The following is a 22,958-nucleotide window of genomic DNA, read 5'->3' on the forward strand; positions in this document are numbered from 1 at the left end:
GTGGAAGCCTTTCCAGTATTTATTTATTTATTTATTTATTTATTTATTTATTTATTTATTGCTCAAGCCCAGATCAAATTGGTCACCTCATTTGGTTCTATTACTGTCTCTATAACCCTGGACCCTAAATGCATGTAGTGCTTTTTATCAGACATCTGAGGTGTGCTGACTAGCTGGATGCATTAAGAGTACGTATGAGGCAGATAGAGCAGCCTGTGGCTCAAAGAAGGCAACTGCTCTTAACTAAACATCTACTTACTGCCTTCTGTATGGTCACGTCTCAAACGTTCCCTCCTCAGAACACTCTACTAGTTTATTGTGACTTAACAAGGAAAGTGATTAGAGTAGTTGACAAAAACATGGACATTTTAAAGGAGAAAACCTAAAATTGAAAAGAAATTGTGTCTCCTTAGTTCCAAAGTTGACTTGTCTACCATAGCATTATAAAATTATACCACCCATAATGGCAAATGCCTTGACATTTGTGTTGGTAACTTGAGAATCATCCATGCTGTTGTACCCTGTGGGAATCCTTAGGGCCTTTGATCTCAGTCAGTGTTCACAGATTGTATTAATGACATAGAATACATCATCCACTTAGCCAGAGTACCTCTAGCTATATTTTCAGGTTCTCCTGAGCCATTTTTCCTTCCCAGAGGACTCAGCTACGGGCAGGAAACTTTCTATACATTGGAACGTCTGTTTACTCTCTGATGTGGCTATTGCAAGCACCCAGAGCTGTACTTGAGTTGCTAAAATCCATTCTGAGAACATGGCTGCAAGCTACTAACCTCTACAGAAAAGAGGGTACCAGGAGTGATGATTTATTGATGGATCTGTCAGTGTTTAGTAGCTTGGAAACACCTATGTAGCAAATGTTAAACACAAAGACTTGGTAGAATGAGGGCTGCTTCATTTACAGCTGTACACACTCAGCTTTACACCAGGAAACTTAGACATTATCAGAAAAACTCCCAGCAAGAACTCTTCTCAGCTAGGAAAATATTTGTTTCCAAGTGTCTGGAACACATTTGAATCTTAAGGGATGGCCCTGACCTTGTTTATCAGGAACTGGTTATATGTATCTATTCTTGAAGTTACCAGAATGCTTTAAGAGTGCTGTCTAGTCGCTCTCAGTAGTATTCAATGACTTCACTTAGTCTCTTTACTTTCAGCCTTGATTGCTGTCTGCTTCCTCTGATTGGATTTTACTGGAGGTTTTTATGCAAGTGCTCCTTGCTCACTCCAAAGTACATCCCCATCTGTGAAGGGCTTTAGATCTCAGGAAGTCATGTCAGTCTGCATCTGCTTGGCAACTAAAGAACTGGAAATTCAGGGGAGAATAAGTAGTAAGTGCTCAGAAGCCCAGAGACTAGTGAAATTCCTGGTTCAACTTCACAAATGTGTTCTTGGATTCTGTTCAGGCTTTGTTTATACAGCTTGGATGTTTGCGTGTAATTAATGGTTAACCTTTCAGAAATTATTCTTTCTCTAAGCCCTCATTTTGCCTCTGGTGGAGAGGGATTATATAGTACCTCACATATTTCTTGTTGTGATTAAATGAGGTGATCTTTGTGAAGTGCTAAGCTCCAGGACCACAGAAGAGTGAGAAGGTGAGAAACATCAGTTGTTATTTTTCTCTTTGATAGTATTCTTTAGGAGGGCGAAATAACTTTATTGAGATAGAATATTGGGAATAGAAGATTTCAGTACAGATAGGAGTGAGGTGAAGAAGTGAGTAGGGTTAATAAAAGCTAAGTGTGAGAAAGCAAAATAGAAACCTAATATTGTGTAAGATAAGCTAATTTATATTTTTTTCAAAAGGTTTAAACAAGTGTATTCTGAATAGGTGAATAGCATTGCTCCCTAAGCCAAAGATTGCAATACATAAATCCAAGTTACAGGGGTTGCTAACTCCCTATGCTTTATTGATCAAAGAGGCTCCAGATGGCTCCCAAAAGCTCTTGCCACTGCTTTTGGTTGCCAGCTAAAACTAGATGTTGAGAATCTATTGTTAAAGGCTCAATACCACTTGGTCGCAAACCACAGAGAAATCAAATTTAAATTGAGCTAGAAGCTTCCTCCCTGCTGATTAAATTTTATATAAAGAACTACAAGACTGTTAAGGGAGAAAAAGCCACCAGCTATATTACCCAGCTATGCATTCTACATGCTACAAAATCAACCTATCTGGAAAGATATGCCAATAGTGGCATGACTGTTAAAGAGATAACCAACTGCTTTATGACTAAACTTTAGGCCCTCTCCATAGGGATGAATCCATGTCTGGTACTATAAACCTGGTCAAATTCCTTTGGGTAGGGAGGTCATAGTTCGTAGAGGAATCTTATATTGTTGTTTTCCTATGTGGACTGTAGAGTGAAAAATTATAAAGGCCATTTTATGAAATATGTGTAGATTTTTCGCCTTACAGAACTCGGAACTGAAAATAAGATTTCAGGCCTTCACATTCCAGGTGAAGGACACTTGCTGGATTACATTCCCCAAGCCTCGCCCAAGGCAGGAAGGCATTCCTGACTACAGATAAAGATGCTACCACCTAGGTGGGGCCATAGCCCTATAGCCAGGAAAAGTAAAGATAGTAATCTGAAATGGCAGAATAGGACACAATAGCATGGTGAAAACCACATTTTTGAGAAGAATGAGTGTGCAGAGTGATCTCACATGACTCTAGATCATTTGGGCTAGATTCTCTGAAATGTTCCACTGTTCTTGGTTACCCCTCCCTTGGTCTTCCCAGTGCTATGTTCAAAATTTGTAAAACAACCAATCATGTGTAAGCGCTCGAAAATGCCTTCCTCCCCCCACCCCATGCTATAAAAGACCCTTTAACCCACCACACGGGGCCAAAAACCCTGCTCTTGGAGCTAAATAGCTTGTCATTTTTGACGGCTGGCTCCTGCCCTAATAAACCTCTGCTGATTGCATCCAGGTATGGTTTCTTGTGATTTCCGGAGGCTTGAGGAAGGGTCTCCCGAGTATGGGGGTCTTCAGGACAAGATGTCAATTTGTCTTGTTAATATTTGTGTTTATTTTCATGGATTAGTGCAGCTCTCAGTTTCTCTCAGGGACACCTCTGTTTGGGGGCAGTGGTTAAAGCACAGACTCATAATACTACTGGAGAAATTTGAGTTCCCTTTGGGAGTTCTTAGTCTCCTTGATAAAATGTTTAAAAACAGATTCAAGAGGAAGTTCAAGGAGCATTTTATTAGAGTCTGAAAGAAAAACAACAGGGCAGACATACTGTGAAAATCTCTGCAGCTGGTAGGAGGATGAAGGTGAGGAAGAGAGAAAGTAGTACCTTCTAAGTTAGAGTTCAAGAAAGCTGAACATTTAGCAAAGAAGGTTGGAAGCAGCTGCATGGTTGAATAGGATTCAGAGAAAGAGGGAGAAAGCCCTGCATGTCAGGGAAAGGATGCTTAGGCTTTTGGCTGGTATCCAAAAGAAAAGGAGACAGAAGTTTTTCTTCATTTTATACTTATTTGAGTTAGAACTAAGAAAGTAAGCAGGCTTAGCAGTGATTCTTGGTGGAAGTTTGGCAAGCTGCTGCATCCTGTCTAGGGAGAATTGGTACATTATCTCATTAAGGATGATAATTCTTTTTTTTTCATCTTCTTACTGACTTCAGATGACTCAGCTTTTCTAAGGAGTAGTCTTCTGGCCTTTTAATTCCTGTTAAAATAACTGGTACAAGTGTGGAGGATAAGTGACTGTTGAAAGTTCAGCCCTGAAGGGAAGGTCTATATCCCCTTCAAGGCTCAGGGAACACTGCAGAAGAGGAAATATAAAGAACCTAAGAGCCACAGGGTGTGGAGAAGGCTGTGAAAGTGTCTTCTGGACATGGCATTGCCAATGTACTACACTGTAGCTCCGATGCCTGAATAATACATATACAAGGTACTTTGTCAACATTCCATCCTGAGTGGTGAAGTGTGCATGAGGCCTCACCTCACTGTGAGAAAATTTAGGCAGCTAATGGTTGTAGGAGGTGGAGGAGGTATTTTCTTAATATAGCCTGTTATGTTATGTTGAGTGTGCTCTAGTAAATAACCCAACACCTGTGCATATGCAAAGAGCTCTAATTAAACAAATGGGTCACAGAATAACAATGACAACAAAGAAAGAAAATAGGAGGGGGACTTGTAGGAAGAAAGATCTCCTGGCAGTGAGAAAGAGTAAGGGGAGGAGGGAGGAAATGACAAGAATGCATTAAATCACTGTATGGAATTGTCAAAGTGTAATCTTTTCAATGATGCCAACATTTTTCTCAGCTTGTCTTTATTGCTGTCTTTCTATTCAAAAGGGAGGCCCAGACTCAGATTTGTTACAGGGTAGTCTCAAGACTATTACATTGCAGACCTCTACCACCTGACTCCTTTCTTCTGTGGTCATGCCAATGACTTAGCAAGTAGGACTTGAGAATTTACCAGGTGAGTTCAGTAATTCTCAGGACAGGGGGCTTGGAATTCCAGGAGCTTGGAATTGACCGCTCACCACTGTTTACAGCCATCTGTTCAGGTAGGAACAAAGGAGGGGTCAACTGAAGCATCTCCTTTTCCCTTTGTGTACTTAATACCGGTGTTCATTTTATTCCAAATGTCTTAAGTATGCAAAGTCTCTCTTTTGTGTGTAAGCATACTGGATGTAACTCTAGAAGTTAGTGTAACAGATCCACGTAATCAGAGGGTGGCTCCGGTTGGATCTATGTCACATTTCTGGGGCCTCAACTTGGAGATGACACAGAGAGAGAAAGTTGGTGCAAAACTGTTTTAGAATTCTACATGATTGCACCAGTAAGAGAAAGACTTTGGGGCGGGGGGGGGGGGCAGGCAGTAACCTGGGAAATAGAAATAGAACAAAGTCCTTGCTGATGGAGCTGTTTGGAAGGTAGAGTCAACCAGCACAGCACTCTTGATTTGTAGTCTCTCTCATGCAGCCAATGTATTTTTAAGAGTATATAAATGCTGTCTGCAACAGCTGCAGTATCAATTTTGGTAACTGAATGGTCTAAGTTATGTATTGTAAACACAATTGTCCCAGGTGAGCATGCTTGCTTTGCTCTCGTGAACTTGATGCTTTATACTCGGATTAGCAGCGTTCTGTCAGAAATCCCATTCATTGCTTTCTTCCTAAGCATCTTGCTGTTTTATCTTTTCTAGCCCCTTGCCCTCTTGCCTGGTTCTACTTTCTCTTCTAAACCAGCAGGCAGAATCCTCCTGTCCCAGCCCCCAACTTCCTTCCTTTGTTCTCTTTCATTGTAGTCAAATGACTGTCTAGCTGGTTTTCAAGTTCATTATGAGAGGAGGCCTCTGGCCTTCTGACTGGAGAAAACAGGGGAAGAGGTATGCAACTCCCTAGCTCCAAAGGGATGCTCTCCCAGCAGTAGCTGAACCTCAGGCTTGGGGGAACAATGCTTTTTCCAGGTGTTAAATTTTTATATTTCCTCACAAGCATTGGCATTCTTGTTCCTTTTGCCATTGACTTCCAAATACCAAGAACAGTTTTCTATTTTCCTTTGGAATTGTCTTAGTTATTAATTTAAAAAAACTTATAAATTTATTGATCACCTGTTGTGGCAAGGACATAACATATTTTGCATCTGTCCTTTTTTATCCCCAGGGACACCATATGTCCATTTCTGGCATCCACCCTATTTTATAAACACAAGAGTGAAAAGGTTTGGCTTTATTTAGCATCTTTTATGTCAGTAAATTATATATGTCCCTCTGCTGTGGACCTGGTTGTCTTGTCTTCACTCATATATCTTCCATACTTGAAATGTCCCATTTACTCTAACCATTTACACAACCGGGCTTTTAATTAGCACCATGTATTCATAAATGTACACAAACACTTTAGTATCTGTTTTCCTTTTTTTTTTTTTACTGTCGAGTCCACAAGCATAAAACATTCTTTCTCTTTTAACTGCCATCAATAGGCTATTTGTTTAGTTTTAAAGGGAAATTTATTGAGTTGTGTTCATTCTTTATCCAAATAAACCAGTAACTTAGTGGGTATTTAAAGTGACATGTCTTGTTTGTGGCTGACATCACATCACTTTGTCTTTGCTGTTCTGAGCATCTACCTCTCATTGGGTGCATGAGTTTACTTACTGTTACTATAATGATATAACTAAGCCTCTAGAAGCTCAAGAGAGTAGTATCATACAAGGGTTCTTCCTTGTTGTATCATACTCTGGTAGATAAAATCATGAGTGGAGTACATGTGAGAAGGGCAGACTATTTGGCAAGGCAGAATGCCATGAAGTGACAAGATTGTTCTTTTAGCACAGCCTTCATGCAAGAGGTAACTGAGGTCTCGATGAAAACTCCATAAGGGCAGTAGCCTGAGCAACTACTTCCTCTGATACCTTATGTCTATTAAAGGTGCCATGATTTTCCCAGCTATCCATCACATTAAGTACTGAGTTTGCAATGCATAATCCTTGGGCAAATACCCAGGAATAAGATGTCAAAATCACAGAAGAGAGGAGATGCCAGGGGAAGATAAGTCTGTGGCATAGGAGAGAAGTAGGAAAGGCCCTGTCAGAAACCAGAGACATCTGCTCTCTTCACCAAGTGAGCATATATTCTCAAAGACTTGTAGACAGCATTTCTTCAAGGGTACTACATATTGACAAGGATAGGTGATCATTACAGGCTGAATGACAAAAAGCAACTCTGGTTTTTGACCCTAAAGTTGGTTCATGTTTATTTTCAGGTAGAAGGAAGGAAGTCCTGGTAAGGAGTACTTCTGGCGTCCCTGGGAATTTCTTATATGTGAGGTTGTACAGGTTTTTTGTTTTTGTTTTGGTTTGGTTTGGTTTTTTGCTTGTTTGTTTGTTTTTGCTTTTGTTTTGTTTTTTGGTGATGGAGGAGGGAGTTGGCCACAGACCCTCAGCTCAGGATCTCTGTTTATGGTATAATGATCTTTGGATCTTTCTTGTGCTAATTAAAACAGACACATTATCATGCTGATTAAAATACATGCCTGTTAAAGTTTCAGAGGATCATAACAGAGAAGTAAGTCCCCAAAATGGGAAAACGTGAAAAGACTAGTCTCTTGGCAACATATCCTGTGTTAAGAGTTCCCAGATAATTTAACTCTGTGATGTGGCAAAGAAAATGGAGGCTTAAAGAAACATAATGGTATCACCTACATAGACTGAAGTTAGTATGGTGAGCTGGATTTGGAGCACATAGTTCTAAAGGTCTCCCAATGTTCTTTCAGGACATTTTCAGCTGTATTCTAAGTTGATAGTCACTTTAGATTCTAAAACTGAAGCTTTTTTCTGAGCACCGGTTGCTTTTGTCTCAGTTTTGAGTGGAGACATAAGAGGAAGGACCAGTAAGAGTCTCTTGGTGCAGTTTGTTATGACTCTGGGCATGTTAAAACATAAAGATATATTACTGGACAATTGTAAAGCATCCAGCACATTTTAAATGTTTACACTTAGCTAATTAGAAAGTCTAAGAAGTAAAATTTATTTTATTATTCACAAGATTACCTAGGACTTGGAAAAATATTGACATATTCTCTCAATCTGCTCTCTGTATCTCAGAAACTAACTAAATAAGCTCAATTAGTGATAAAATTTGAACCAAGACCTAGGCCTAGACTACATGACCCTTGCTGCTCTCATGTGCCAGGCCTCTTATCGGCAGTCCTTCAGCCTGTGCCCTCTGTGAGAAACCCTGAATCCTAGTTGTTCTCCTCTGTAGATTAGAGTGGGCTTCTGCAAGGACTATGTGTCTTGATATTTCTTTGAGCTGCTGGCACTGAGTGACTTGAGCTGTTATCTGTCCCGATTTGAGGGTTCTTAGTAGGTCATGTTATCACAACCCTGTGGAATTCTTAACAACCCTAACAGCCTGGTTTCCTAACAGCAAACTGATTGCCCTCTCTTTACCATCTTTCCTGCACATCAGAACTGATAAAGAAGGGAGAAAATGCCTAATTAATCTGTACTAAAATTGTCATAGGACTGGCAAGCCCCACAGACAATGGCTCAGAGGCTCCTCCAAAGAAGCCTAGTTCTGGCCTAAAGTATAATCTTAGCTTCCATTCTGTAGCTGTGAACAAGTGTCCATGCAAACTGCTTCCAATGCAACCCTAACATCCCATAGATTTATTTCAAGAGGACGGTATTTCTTTTTATCCTTGAAAGGCAGTGGGTCTTAAATACCAGTTCCTTCCAGGAAGATCCTATGTGGAGATCAAAAGCAAAACCCCTCAATGGATTGTTCAACAGAATTCCAACCCCTTCCCTCTACAGCCACAGAATACCCTAGTAACTCAGCAAACTCCCTTCCATCCTCTGACCTGGGGACACTTTTGAGTGAAATTGAACTAGGAAAAGCCTGACTGAGCCCATTGTAGCAGGGGCATGCCATCTGCACTTTATTTGTGACCAGAAAACCCATGCAAAAGGACTACAGAGTGCTAACCGTGAGTTAACAAACTGTTACCAAAGATGAAAGTATCTCACTTGTCCTGTAACAAGTCCCAGATCCAGGCTTTATGGGGAGAAGCTGCATGTTAACCTGCCCTCCCTGCCTACCATCAGGCAAACCCCAGTGAGATTCAACAGGAACTCTCACAGTGGCCAAACATGAAGTTGCTTTTTATATCCATTGTTTTTATGGCAAGCAGATGTGTTTGGTACCTACATTTAAGTATTTATTGGTTAGATATATTTGCTTTTTCAGACTCATAGAAATTACAGCATAAGCTCTATTTGTCCCATTCCTGGGGTGGGGTGCACTTGTTGACTGTCTCTGTGGTCCTGCTCTTCCTTGTGTTCCTCCTCCAACAGAGATAAGGTGGCTACAGGTTCCCTGTTGGCAATACACTTTGTGCAGAGGGACAGCAGAGGAGTGAGATCCTGTTAGCAGCAACTGTGGTTACAATAGTTTCCCAACTTGCATTCCCCAAACATATAGCTTAGTAGGCTGCCTTTGCTATCATTGTGCTTCTTTTTATATACTTAGTCTTACACAGTGAAGTAATGTGGTTGGAAAGGACCTTTGGCAGAAAGCACTGGCATGTGTCATCTCTTCTTAGCCAAGGCTTCAGCTTGGGGCCAGGCCTCCAATCCCACAACTTCTCTTTACTGTGTTTGCTCCTGTTGGCTGGCTAGGTTACTGATGCTGCTTGTCTACTCCACTGAGCAAGGTTGAGATAAGTTCAGTCACCTACAGGTCTCTCTGTTCAGATCAGGACCCAGAAGCCTAACCACCTTCTCCATTGCACAAAACATTAACATTCACAGGAGAAAAGTAACCCTCAACAGAGTGGCCACTTGCCCAAACTGCATGACACAAATGCTGAGTAGATATTGAGGTCATTTTGAGGCCACATAGTTAGTGGAATCTACTTCCTCACCATGGAGAATTAAGGATCCCAAAAAGCAAAGAGCTCAGATTTAGGGCAGACTTTACTGAGTTGCTATAAGGTGTATTTAGCACAACTCACATGAGCAAGGTGCTCTTGACTTGGCCTGTTTGGCATCATAATCCTCCATACACTCCTCTCTGTAGAACTACCATCTCTTAAACATGGAGGTTTTCTATCCTAATCTATTCCACCTGCTGATGTGGATGATTTTGAAGTCATCTAGTTCAAACCCTGCTCCGTGACATTAACTCTATCACATCTGTACCATGTGGATGAAATATTTTGCTTGAGTTAAAGTCCTTGATATGGCCAGGGCCATGTTTACTTGCTCTGTACACATTTACTTTTTATTTTCTCTGATATTTTGTTTTGTTGTTGCTGTTGCTTTATTCCTTCTCAAACGTGTTGAAGTCTTCCTGCTCCTCCTTAGGTCTACTGAACAGTTCCTGTTCCTCCTTGGGTATACTTAACCTGCCCTGTTCCTCCTCTGGTGTACTGAAGGGAGGTCATAGCTTCCCAAGTATGTAGGGAGTATTAGGCTATAGTATTACTGCAGAGACTCTTCTCTGTGCTTTAAAATCCCATTCCTTTTATTTATGAAGACAGTTCATACCATTTTCGTGACACCACAAATGCTGCTGAGGTATTTGTCAATATCACCATTCTCTGGGATGAGAAGGGAGCAGAGATTGGTCTGTCTATTCAAATGTGAGTAACTTTTGAGGTTTAAAATGAGGTTAGCAACAGTATTTAGATTCCCATCTTTATAATCGACTGTCCCCAAAGTGGTAGAAATGGGAACAGACTTTTGCATGCTTTTCTATGTCTTAGGTTAATGAGAAGTCCATTTAGAGTGTTTAGCCCACACAGATTATCTTGGACTCAAGGCCCAGTTAACTTTTGCCATCTTATGGTAACACACCTACTTCATGGAACCCAAGGCTCACACTTCACAAAACATAGTTAGTTTGTTGCCTTATTGATTATGTTTCAGTTTTAAGGAGACAGATGTTACTGGAATTAAATCCATTCACTTCCCAGTTAAACTAAAGCAAGACTCATAATAACTATCATCCATTCTCCTCCTGACTCCACCATTGCTCCCTCTCCTCAATGTTGATCTCTATTTACACACTAGGTCCCTTCTCATCCTCCTTGCTCACTCTCCCTCTTTTCACCTCTGGAATTTCCCACAACTAACTTTCAGTTCTTCAACCTTTCTCTGCAACTCACCCCAAACAATGTCAAATGTATACATAACCTTTTAAAAAAATTCTAAAATCTTCACAGTAAAACAAAAAAAGTTCTTCCCTTTCCCACTTTTATTACTTCTGTTAGGACAGTCATAAATTTCTTTATTCCACAATATGAATTGAATTATTCCTGTTACCCAAAGTCCCATGTTGAAGTCTTAATTTTGTTATAGCTATAGTTGGATATAAGGATTTTAGGGAGTATTAAAGCCAAATGAGGTTACTCATAGTCAAATAGAACCAGTATCCTTCAAATAAGAGGAAGAATTAGCCTCCAACCCTGTCCTCCCCATCTATGCACTATCACAAGAAAAACCACATGAGGACCCAGAAAAAGATAGTTATCTTCAAAAAGAAAAAAGGATTCCTTATGTTAAAGGAGGAAAGGAACCCAACCCTCGTACCCTGATACTGTACTTCCCAGCATTCAGAAGTGGGAAAAATTAAATTTTTGTTACTTAACTCATCTAGGTGTAAGGCATTTGATATAGTAGACCAGGACACCTCTTATGTCACTTGGCCAATTATTGATCACAGCACAAAGACAGCTGCTTTCCATGCCATGGCTGATCTAATAAATGTCTATGGCCTTGACCTGCTTTTAGGCCGTTTTCTCTTGACTTGTGCAGCAGGCGACACTCATAAACAGACACATAGTCCTCGCTGTTTTTCTCAGCTCCCCTCTGAGTCTTTTCCTTCCTCACTACTTAAGCTCCTGCTAGTTCTTGCTCTTTCACAAAAGCTGATGCCTTGCCACTCTTGAATCTGGATCTTGCTGTTTTACTCCTTTGCTGGGCTATGACTGTGTAACTCTTAAACTTTCTTACACAATTGCCAGTGCGGATCTGCTCTTTGCATTCTTTGAGAGACATAGGCTGATGCTGTTATAATTGAATACCTGTTTTTTGAGACTCTGGAATTTTAGACTTTACTAGGCCTCTATTCCAATGAACTGATTCTCCAATACTCATGAACTCTCTTTAAAAAAATAATCAGATCACAACCAGTTCCCACCTTTTCCCCCTTCACTTCTCAGCCTTGGTGCTATTGACTCATCTTGCAGTTGTGCTCACAGGTGATGTTGCATCATCCACATGTGCCATTGACCATTGTAAGCCTTTAATTTAAACTTGCATCCTTTGTATTTTGTTGCAGCTAAAGTCCCCTAACCTGATGTGATCATCAATCTCTTGTGCTAACTGGATATGGTTAGCACCTAAATAATAATACAATTCTTTTTTCTATATTCAGGTTTCAGCTGACTTCTAGTTTTTAGGCTAGATAGTATTTTCTAATATTCTTATACTATTAATCATTATTTCTCTTGGAATTTAATAAATAATTCATAAACAAAATAAAAGGCAATATATTAAAAGTTAAGTCTATATGTAGGTATTCTGCAAGAAATTTAATTCTTTTAAATGAAGAACTTTCTAGAACTAACATCCTTTGTGACTCTCTAAAACTGGATTGTATGGCTCTAGCATCTTTTATCCAAATGTTTTTAGAACTTAAAACAATCAGAGTTCAGTTATTTTCAGTTGTTAGAAAGGCAATTGGGTACATATTCATATAATATGTTTTCAACAATCAAAACACTGCCACTTTTTTAGCAAAATATATGTCCATAAACATTAAGTAGGATGAAGAATCTCATATCAGTTTGTGCAGTATTTAACAACCTCATAAATTACATTTTAAAAACATTTTGTGAAGTTTTAAATTTAGAACTATGTTTACTAATTGTGTACATGTTATAAACTGAATTTCAGAAACATACATCCTGAGAACATCTGTGAGGGTTTATGTTCCATGATACTCTTGTCTGGAATTGCAGACATGAAGACAATTTCTGCATTGACCATTAAAATGCTAGTCTTTTCTCAAGAAGTTACTATGTAACACTTGGGATTTCTTAGTGTTTTCTGATCTTCCCACCTGGAAACTGTCAGTCCTACCCCTAGGTTTAAGTTTATGTATCAGCTCATGCTCTTATGTTATTATCATATTACATGCAATTGCTTCTTTACTTCTGTATTTGTACATAGACTTAGGATAAGTTGTCTGACCAACAATAAATAGTTAAGTTATACAGAATAAAAAAATGAAAGCTAAATAACAGGTTGAGACTAATTTTGAACTATTGTTGGTAAAAGTGTAAGGAAGTGTTTATTGATACTAAATTATAAAAAATTTGAACAATATTTGATAGCATATTGTAAGTTCTACTGGTACCCATGTCACTTGGATCAGTAGCAACTCTGCACAGCCCTGGATGAAAATAAAAAAATTATTTTTTTATTTTCAATAAAAAAATAATGTGTGCATGTGAGGACATGGTGTGTGTGTGTGTGTGTGTGTGTGTGTGTGTGTGTGTGATTGCCTATTTTTGTGGAAGTCAGAGGACAACTTTGTGAAGTCAATTCTGGTTTTGTATCTTTAAGTCATTTTGGGGTACAAAAAACTGAGCAGGACACAAAGTGACATATAAATTTCTCCATTTTCTTCATTTGTCACTGCCATCTTATATCCTCATGACAATGAAGGGTTTTTTACTCTGGATGTGGTAAATACCTTTCTTTGATACCTACAGATTTCCTTTAATTTTTGTGGTTATTTGTCTATGTTTTTCAATGAAAGTGAACACTTTGGAGAATATAGATACAGATACAGATACAGATACAGATACAGATACAGATACAGATACAGATACAGATACAGATACAGATATAGATATATAGTGAGTGATGTAAAATGTTGCCACATCAACATCTACACACAATGGTTACTATGACAATGTACTCTACCCAATGGGTAAGGACATTATACAGTGGCCATTAGTTTCATCATAAAATACCTGACAACTTGATGCCTAAACAATTTTCTAACAGTGGCTGTAATGATTTTTCCACAGGTAGAAGTAGCTGCTGTGCAAACATGGTAACCTTATATGTTACTTTGTGTCCTGCTCAGTATTTTTTGTAAATTGTCATGATCTAGAAATATCTGGAAAAACAACTTCAATTGAGAATAAACCTTCATCAGATTATTAGCCTTTACTCAAGCCTATATGGCATGTTTTTATGGATGTTTGACATGGGAGGAACCAGCTCACTGTGGGCTGTGCAACCCTTAGGTAGGTGGTACTGAGTGGTTAAAAAAAAGCAAACCAAGCAGTCTATGTATAGGAAGCCAATAAGTTATACTCCTTTATATAGTATCTGCTTCAGTTTTGCCTTGAAATTCCTGCCCCAACTTACCCTGTGATGGACTATAAGCTATGAGCTGAAATAAATCTTTTCCTTCTCAGGTTGATTTTGGTCGTGGTGTTTTGTTGCAGTAATAGAAATGCAACTAAAACACTTTGGTACTCCTAAGCAATACCTCTGCACATCAAAGTTCAGAATATACAACCCAGCATTAGAATATGAGGAGGGATGTGCAGAAACAACCCTTTACTAACCACCAAGCAAGTCACTCTTCCAGCAGACATGCTAGCAGAGCTGGAAGCATATCTAGAACTACTCCCAGTGGAATGAAACGAGGGATATCAGCAAGAAATTTATGACAGACTATCAGAGGTGGGCAGAAATTTGTCTAGTTGACATTTTTTGTAAGTGTAGTCAAATTATAACTAACCAGAATCCTTCAGAAATGTGTCCAGAGACAACTCAATGGGAAGAACAAGTCATTCTTAGCACTGGAAAATACCAGGGATGGGTCATAATGTCCTCTCACCATATTCTGGATTCCTAATAACTAGGTTACATTCTGTAGCATTATCTTCTTTCAGCATAAATACCTCAGTTAGAAATGCCTAGGGACCTAGGTCCCCTATACACATGTAGCTGATGTACAGCTTGGAATTCATATGGGTTCCCTAACAATTGAAGGTGGGGCTGTCTCTGCTCTGTTGTCTCTTTTTGGATCTCTTTCCCCTAGCTAGGCTACCTTGTCTGGTCTCAGTGGGAGAAGATGCATCTAATTCTGCTGAGACTTGATTTGCCAGGGTGGGTTGATAATCATGGCAGGGTAGGAGATTCTTTTCTCTGAGAAGAAGAGGGAATTGGAGAAACTGTGAGGGTGGAACTTTGAGAAGAGGAGAGAGGGGACCTGTAATCAGAATGTAAAGTAAATAAATAAGTTAATGAGAAAATGCCGAGATGCATGTTTATAGGCACTTTACTGCCAAGAGACTACTACTGTTGAAATACAAAAAAGCTCATCTTCTCTCCTTCATGGTAGAATAGGTTAATGGTACTAATCCACTGTCTGCACTTCCTGCTGTGTCCTCTGCCCAGACCTATGTGGTGATCTTTATAGGTAACAGAAACATGGGTGCTAACTGAGAGAACCCTAGTTAAATACACAGCTAAAAATCTCATACAACATATAAACGACTCTTGAGAATGTGTGTATGTGAAAGCATATCTGTCTGTATACTGTCTTAAAAAATCTTTTTGGCATATTGTTGTGAAAAACAGCTTGAAAAACAGCATGTATATTTTGATCCCATTTATGTGTAAATTATATACATATATGGTCATACATATATATCCATATATTATAGTTCAAGTTTTAGAAGGATGTCCATCAAATCACTGACAGTAGCTGACATAGTAACAATCCCAGAGAGTTTAATTTTTTTCTTCCCTGTATTTTTAAATTTTCTAAAAACTTACATTTTATTTTTGTAAACATGTGAAGAATAAGAAAAGATACTTTAAGGTCAGCTTGTAGTTATTTACTGTTCTAAGACATTGTGAGAATTTGAAAACAAGGGATCTGTTCATAGGAGTGCATACAATATATAATACACATGTACATACTCACACATACATACCCACAGCACATATATGCATATTTATAAACATATATTTTAATGGAAGAATTTGGAAGTTTTCAAAGATTTGTTTATAATTTATTTCATTTGTGATTTGATTAAAATATAATTACATCATTCTGCTTCTCCTTCCACCCATACCTCTCATGCATTTTTTCTTTAAATATATGTATATGTGGTGTGTGTTTGTTTGTATAAACAAATGAATATATGCATACAACCTGCTGATTTCATTTCACATTGGTTGCTTGTATACATGTATTTTTAAGGCGTATCACTTACAGTAAGATAAACAATTAAGGGATCCCGAGCAAGGGGAAAACTGATTCTTCCTCTGTCAGTAGCAATTATCATTTTCTTGTAATGCTTCATCTCACAGGTGGTGCCCTGTGAGATTTCCCCTATCCATATTGGCATGGTGTCCGGGGTTGGCATTGTTCAAGTCTTGTTTAAGCAGCTACATTGTTGAGATTTCATGTCTTGTCTTTTCTATAGAGAATCCCAAAATCCTACAGCAGACTTTCTAGACAAGTGGGCCTTACAACCTTCTATCCCCACTTCTGAGACATTCCTGGAACCTTGGCTGCAAAATTTGTGTTATAAAGGTATGAATAGGGAGCTAGATACCCTGTGGTTGGTTGTTCTCTGCATTTTGACTGGTTGTTTTTACTCTACTGCCAAAGAAGTTTCCCTGGTGACAGCAGGGATGCACATTTACCATCTACATGTGTAAAGATAAGTAGAATGCAATTTGGAATCAATTATACTGGTTTATAAAAATCTCTTAATGATTCTTCTAAAATGTGATGAGTCAGTCGACTTATCTATGGCGAGAAGACTAAGAAGAGAGTGATTGTACTATTGTTCTGGAAGTCCCCAAAGTTCACTTTGCTTGGTTTATGCTTCAGAAGAGGTCTGCCTAGGAATAATGTCCCTTAAAAACACTGCTTTGACTGAGTGTAGATTCCCAACCTGTGCTTTCAGAGCCCTGTACATTGGTATCATTTTTTTTTTTTTTTCAGATTTTACGTTAAGCATCTTCAGCAATGTTGCTGTAGACTCTATTAACTTAGGAGTGGCTGCATATGACTCAAACTGGACATCTTACTACTTTGAGAGTTTGGCCTTTTGGTATTCTAGAGTGGTTGAATCAACTACAAACTGTAATTCCCCTAGCTGATGGAATAGCTACCTTTAGTTCATACGCATACCCATAAATCTAACACATGCCTTTTAGTTTATACCTCATTAGTTACACAATCTCAGGACCCTACTTTGTTTCTACCACTCTCTACCACTAGTCATTCTTTCTACCTTTTTTTTCCTCCTCATATCACCATGTGCTGGATCAGAGATCAGCTAAGGGACCTTGTTTCTGCACTCACTCTTTGCCTAGTTGCCATGCATACACATGAAGAAGCCCCCCAAAACTGTTCCAATGCTATTAAAATCTCAAACTGGAGAATGTGATCAGCTTCACCTGTAGAATAAATAGAATAAAGTCCCATTCAAAGTTTAGTTGAAACATTTTTCTCAGATATTACAGTCTGCTCTGTTTATTCTACTTGCCAAACAGGACCTCTGCCTACTTGGGTGCATGTAGCATTAGTTCAACTCAGTGAGGAACAGGTAGCCAGAGGACCAAAGTTATTCTGAATCTTGTCACTATGCTGGGCAGCAGGATTTTGGTCAAACTGTAAATTATTTTTCTTATAATCATTCCTAATTATTTCTGGGATATAATCATTCCTAATTATTTCTGGGATAATATTCAAGTGTTGAATATTATTTCACTTAGGAACTTGCAAAACTTTTCACGTTTATTATTTGTAGGATGTCTATAAAAGAAAAGAAAAAGAGTATACTGCAGAGGCATTGTCCAGCATATGCTTCCTCATAGTGCATTATTTTCTAAGTCGTAACTCCATAACTTGGGTATTACAAGATCATGCATGAGCTCATGACCCGCACATAGCCTGATGACATCACAGTTAACATACAGATCACTTGGGAAATTTTTGTTTGAAGACATAACCTAATCATTACTGTGTTTCCAAATAGCACTGGAGTCCCCAGTAAAATCATTCCCCATATAGTGCTGGGCCAACAACACTTGGTTGAGATCCAGGAAATTCAGACTGAAAGCCAAAATGAGCTAATAACCTAATGCCAGAATGTATGCACAGTTCCTCTCTCATTAGGGCCAAAGGAAGTGGCTGGAAAGAAGTAGTAGTAGATTGCTGAGTTTTTGTATAAGGGAACAAAACAGTTTCACCTTCCAGAACAATATGAGCCAAAAATGTTATCCACTGTTCTCTTAAGTACAAGCCCCTTTTTAGAGCCCAAAATGGGAGCGACTCCAGTGTTCAACTTCTATCTCTAATTTTGTTGTTTTATTCTACTATTAGTTTTCAGGTATATATAATTTGATGAGCCTAGCTAGGCATTCCAGGAAAAATAAAAACAAAAAAAATGCTACAACATTAACTTTGAAAAAATTATTTCAACTCCTTCTTAAGTAAAATAACAAATATTGTTCCATTATGCTATATCCAAATTGAAGTTGTGATAGAGCTGTCACAACACATGGTTTGTACTCACTAATAAGTGGATATTGGCCAAAAAAGTACAGAATTCCCAGGATACAGTCCACAGAACTCAGGAAGGTTAACAAGACAAAGGGCCTAAGTAAGGATGCCTCAATCCCACTTGGGAGGGAGAAGAAATCAGTCACAGGGTGGTGGGGGGCATAGGGAGGGAAGGACATGGATGGGAGAGGGGACAGGGAGAGGAATGGGAAACATTATCAGGTATTGGGGGAAGGTTAACAGGACTGAAATCCCGAGGGCCAGAAAAAAGAATGGGAACAGGCAACCTTGGAGGTAGGAAGTAAGGGGACCCTCTAGAATGTAGCAGAGACCTAAGAGGTGAGAGACTCTCAGGACTCAAAAGGAGGGATCTTGGATGAAGTGCTCTACAGTGGGGAAGGGAGAGCTTATAGAGTCCACCTCCAATGGAGGGACAGGACATCAAGTGGATGGATGGGGTTGCCATCCCACAGTCAAAAACTCTGATCCAGAATTGTCCCTGTTTGAAGGCATTGCAGGGACAAAGATGGAGAAGAACCTGGGAAAAAGGAGGTCCAGTGATAGGCACAAACTTTGATCCAGCTCAAGGAAAGGCTCTGGAGCCTGACACTGTTACTGATGCTCTATTGTACTTGCAGGCTGGAGTCTACTATGGCTGCCCTCTGAGAGGCCCAACAAGCAGATGAAAAAGTCAGATGCAGATACTAGCATCCAACCAATGGACAGAAACCAAGGATCCCTGTGGTTGAATTAGGGAAAGCTGGAAGAAGCTGAGGAGGAGGGCAGCCCTATGGGAAGATCAGAAGTCTCAACTGACATGGACCTCTCAGACACTGAGCCACCACTCGGCAGGATACACCAGCTGATATGAGGCTCCTGAGACATATACAGCAGAGGACTGCCTGGTCAGGCCTCAGTGAGAGAAGATGTACCTAACCCCTGAGAGACTTGAGGCCCCAGGGAGTAGGGAGGTCTGGTGGGATAGAGGGATTTGAAACATCCTCTTGGAGATTGGAGATGGGAGGAGGAGTTATGGGATGGGAAGTGGTTGGGGGGCAGACCAGAAGGGGGATGAAGACTGGACTGTAAAAAAGGATTAAAGAATAAAAAAAATATAAAAATATGACATTGTTAGATTCAAAATTATGACTGTGTTCTAACAAAGTATATCAATACAGTAGTGCTCCCTAATTCTGTATGTTTTGCTTCAGTGTTCCCTGTTCATGTATAATAGGCCATTAATGCTCCTTAATTATGCATATTAATATAGCAGTGGTCCTTGATCATATATATCCGGTACAGCAGTGCTCCTTGATCACGGTATACCAGTCCTCCTTATATGTACTTTCACTTTCTCTGGTTTTGTATGTTAATGAGCAACTCTCCTCCAAAAACAGTAATTAAAATTTTTTAGACATAATTTCTTAGTTGTAGGTTTTACATCTTCCTGAACTATCCTCCTGGCATGCAACTTTCCTTTTTCCATAACAGCCACAGCATATTCATTACATGTAATTTATAATCTAGTCACATAGTTGGCTCAAATATATGTCCTTAACTATACCTATTTAAACGTTAGTCAGCAAGATGCCATTAAGAGTTATGTCCTTTGCAATAGCATTTTAGTACTTGTGTTTGTAAGCCTTATTTTACTGAAGAATAGCCTCAAAGTATAAGGATTGTTGCAATTTTAATACAATGCATTGCAATAATTATCCAATTTTATTACTTATCTTATTTTTCTTACCTTTTGCACTTTATTAATTAAATATCAACTAAGACACATACTATGACCACTTTGAAGCATCCACTAGGATTAGTCCACTATATCTCTAATAAGTAAGGGGCAGATGAGCTTCTAATTAAGTTATACTCCAGAAGTTTCCAACATTAGAATATTAGAAGAATCTTCTAAGAAAAATGCAATAAACTTAAGCTTAATAACATTGGTTTAAACAGTTAAAGCTTTTGTAATTAAACAACTTTAAAAGGAAAAAAGTTCCTTAAAATCTATTGTTCTGAGAGAAAATTAAAAATGCAACTGTAATTGATTTCTACAAGAAGACAATGCTTAGCATATGGTAGGTGTTAAATTAATTGTCATTTAACTAATGAATGATTATTTAGAAACATAACAAAAATAAAAACCTTGTCTAACCACACAGCAGGCTTTAATGTATATCCTTAAATATGCCCACAACCATTAAAACAGGAAAAATAGCAAAAATAAATGTGCTAAACTTTTAATCCCAGTATTTGAAAAATGAAAAGAAACTCAATACATTAAGCAGGGGTTTATAGCAAAACTAGGACATTTGCTGCAAGATTGTGACTTCTACATATGACAGGGAGGCTGAACTCATGAATTCACAAGAATATGGTTGCCTGCTAAAGACCTGAATAAAGACGGTATCAGTTAACATTCCAAAGTGGATGGGGAAATTTTCACATAAATTCACTCCAAGATAATGCACTATAGGTATTTAATTACTGTTGAGTGAATGAGAACTAGTCTTGTCCAGCAATGAACCCCCTAACTGGTAATCCAATTCCATTAGTCAGCTCTAAAATACATACATAAGAGGACAGAAAAACTAAACTAACTCATATAAGAGCAGAACAAAATGAACTCAAACAGGATCGTGGGGGGGGCGGCTAGGAAGACAGGAAAATGTAAATAAAGCACACACATATGAAATTAAGAGAAGACAGTAAAACCAAACATCAATACATATGTGATACTAAAGAAAGAATTAAAATGCTGATGTAATTTTAATTTTAAAACATAGAAATAAGATGAAAAGTTGCTAGAACTGATGTTTTATAAGCAAATAATAATAATATTTAAACAGAGTATGCTACCTAGCCATGCTTAGATATTTGATATTCAATAGGAAGGACATAAAGAAAATCATTAGTGTAGGACTCTTGACTGAAACCATTAGAAAACTAACATTAGCCATGGAATAACCATCAAAAATACAGAATTAAGTTATTACATAATTATTTCCATAAACTATCCCAGAATTTTTATCAATATTTCAAGGGAAAAAAGTTATTGAATTCTAGAAAACAGAGTTACAAAGTTGTTAAGATTATTTTATAAAATAAAACAAAACCTGACAGAAAAGGTGTGAGAAAATCGCATAAATATTATTTCTTGTGGGATACAGAGGGGAAAAGGGGGTGTAGGGAAGGATAGGAGAGATGGCTAGAAGTCCATGAAGATGAAGGGAAATCTACAGTTGATGGGGGTAAAGAGGTAGGAGGCATCTCCAGGACAAGACAAAAACCCAGGACAAGGGAGGCTCTCAAGAATTAGTGAGGGTGACCTTAGCTGTGAATTACATTAAGATATGGAACCACAGGAGATTACTTTCTCTAGCCAGGCAGAGACCTCAGTGGAGCAATAGAGACACCAACACACCCACAAAATACAACCCAAAATTTATCCCGTCTATAAGAAATGCAGGTACAGGGGATGAGCATAGACTAGGAGAATGGTCAACCAATAACCGGCCCAACTTGAGACCCATCCCACGGGCAAGCACCAATCCCTGATACTGTTAATGATACTCTGTTATGCTTGCAGACAGGAGCATGTTGTCCTCTGGGAGGCTCCACCCAGCAGCTGACTCAGACAGATGCAGAGACCCAGAGCCAAACAATAGATGGAACTTGGAGACTCTTATGGGAGAATAGGAAGAAGAATGGTAGGCCCCAACAAACCTAAAAACTCCACAGGAAGACCAACAGAGTCAACTAACTTGGACCATTGGGGCTCTCAAAGTCTGAACCACCAACCAAAGAACATATACAGGCTGGACCTAGGCCTCCCCACACAGGTCTAGTAGATGTGCAGCTTGGTCTTCATGTGAGTCTGGAACAACTGTAATGGGGAGCTATCCCAAAGGCTGTTACCTGTATAAGGGATATGTTTTTCTAGCTGGGTTTCCTTAGCATTAGCATTCCCAGGGAGGTCCCACCCGCTCAGAGGAGAAAGGGAAAAGGGATGGGAAAAGGATTATGAGATGGTGTGATCAGGAAAGGGCAGGTGAGCAGAATGTTAAGTGAATAAGTAAAAAAAAAAAATAGTTAAATTAAAAAAATAGATAGATAGATAAATAGATAGATAGATAGATAGATAGATAGATAGATAGATAGATAGATAGATAATATTTGCAAGCTGAATTACAAGTACTAAAAGAAAGCCTACCTTCATAAATCAATGGTGTTAATAAGAGATGGTTGGAAGTTAAATCTTAGAGTGTCTTTGAGTACAGTGCACACAGCACTATGAAAGGACCAATTAGAAAACAGATGCGGTGGCAGACTGAAGATGTTTAAAAACATTTATGTAGTTGAATAGTCATTGCAAGCTAAGGAAGCAGCAGCAACATGCCAATATTTCCATAGTTAATATAAAACCTAGCAAAGGTGACAGAGAATAGTTGACAGCATATTTTCACAGAATTACCTAAACTATTCCTTGTAAGAAAGAATGAGAGAAGGTTATTAGATAAGACTTTTTTCTTAGCTCAGGCCATCCATTCCTCAAATGTGCAGGGAAAAATAGGGTAACAATTTTATTAATATGCCCCAAATACCAAATATTACTACACAATTCTTAAAGTTTTAATGAGTAGATGAATAAATTTGTACTTGAAAAAATATTTAAAAGGCCATGTCTTTTGGAGCCAACAATAACTGAGTGAACGTTAGGGGAAAATATTTATTCTTACTATCAAAATGTTATCATAATAGAGTAAAAGTTAAAAAAACTAACAAGAAATACGAAGAACTTAAATGATAAAACTGTAGAATATTTTTAAGAGATATAAACAATATTGGTTTATA

At 38.6% G+C, this 22,958-nt stretch overlaps 1 long non-coding RNA gene across 1 annotated transcript; it reads left to right on the forward strand.

Annotated features, from left to right (window-relative positions):
* The first annotated feature begins 1,503 nt into the window (after nt 1–1,503).
* Nucleotides 1,504–19,390, forward strand: LOC143443199 (uncharacterized). The gene is made up of 3 exons (XR_013111964.1): nt 1,504–1,613; nt 16,009–16,118; nt 18,740–19,390. It is a non-coding gene; the product is annotated as an uncharacterized LOC143443199 (long non-coding RNA).
* Nucleotides 19,391–22,958: the final 3,568 nt, after the last annotated feature.

The sequence above is a fragment of the Arvicanthis niloticus genome, chromosome 8 (assembly GCF_011762505.2).
Source record: "Arvicanthis niloticus isolate mArvNil1 chromosome 8, mArvNil1.pat.X, whole genome shotgun sequence".
Lineage (NCBI taxonomy): Eukaryota > Metazoa > Chordata > Mammalia > Rodentia > Muridae > Arvicanthis > Arvicanthis niloticus.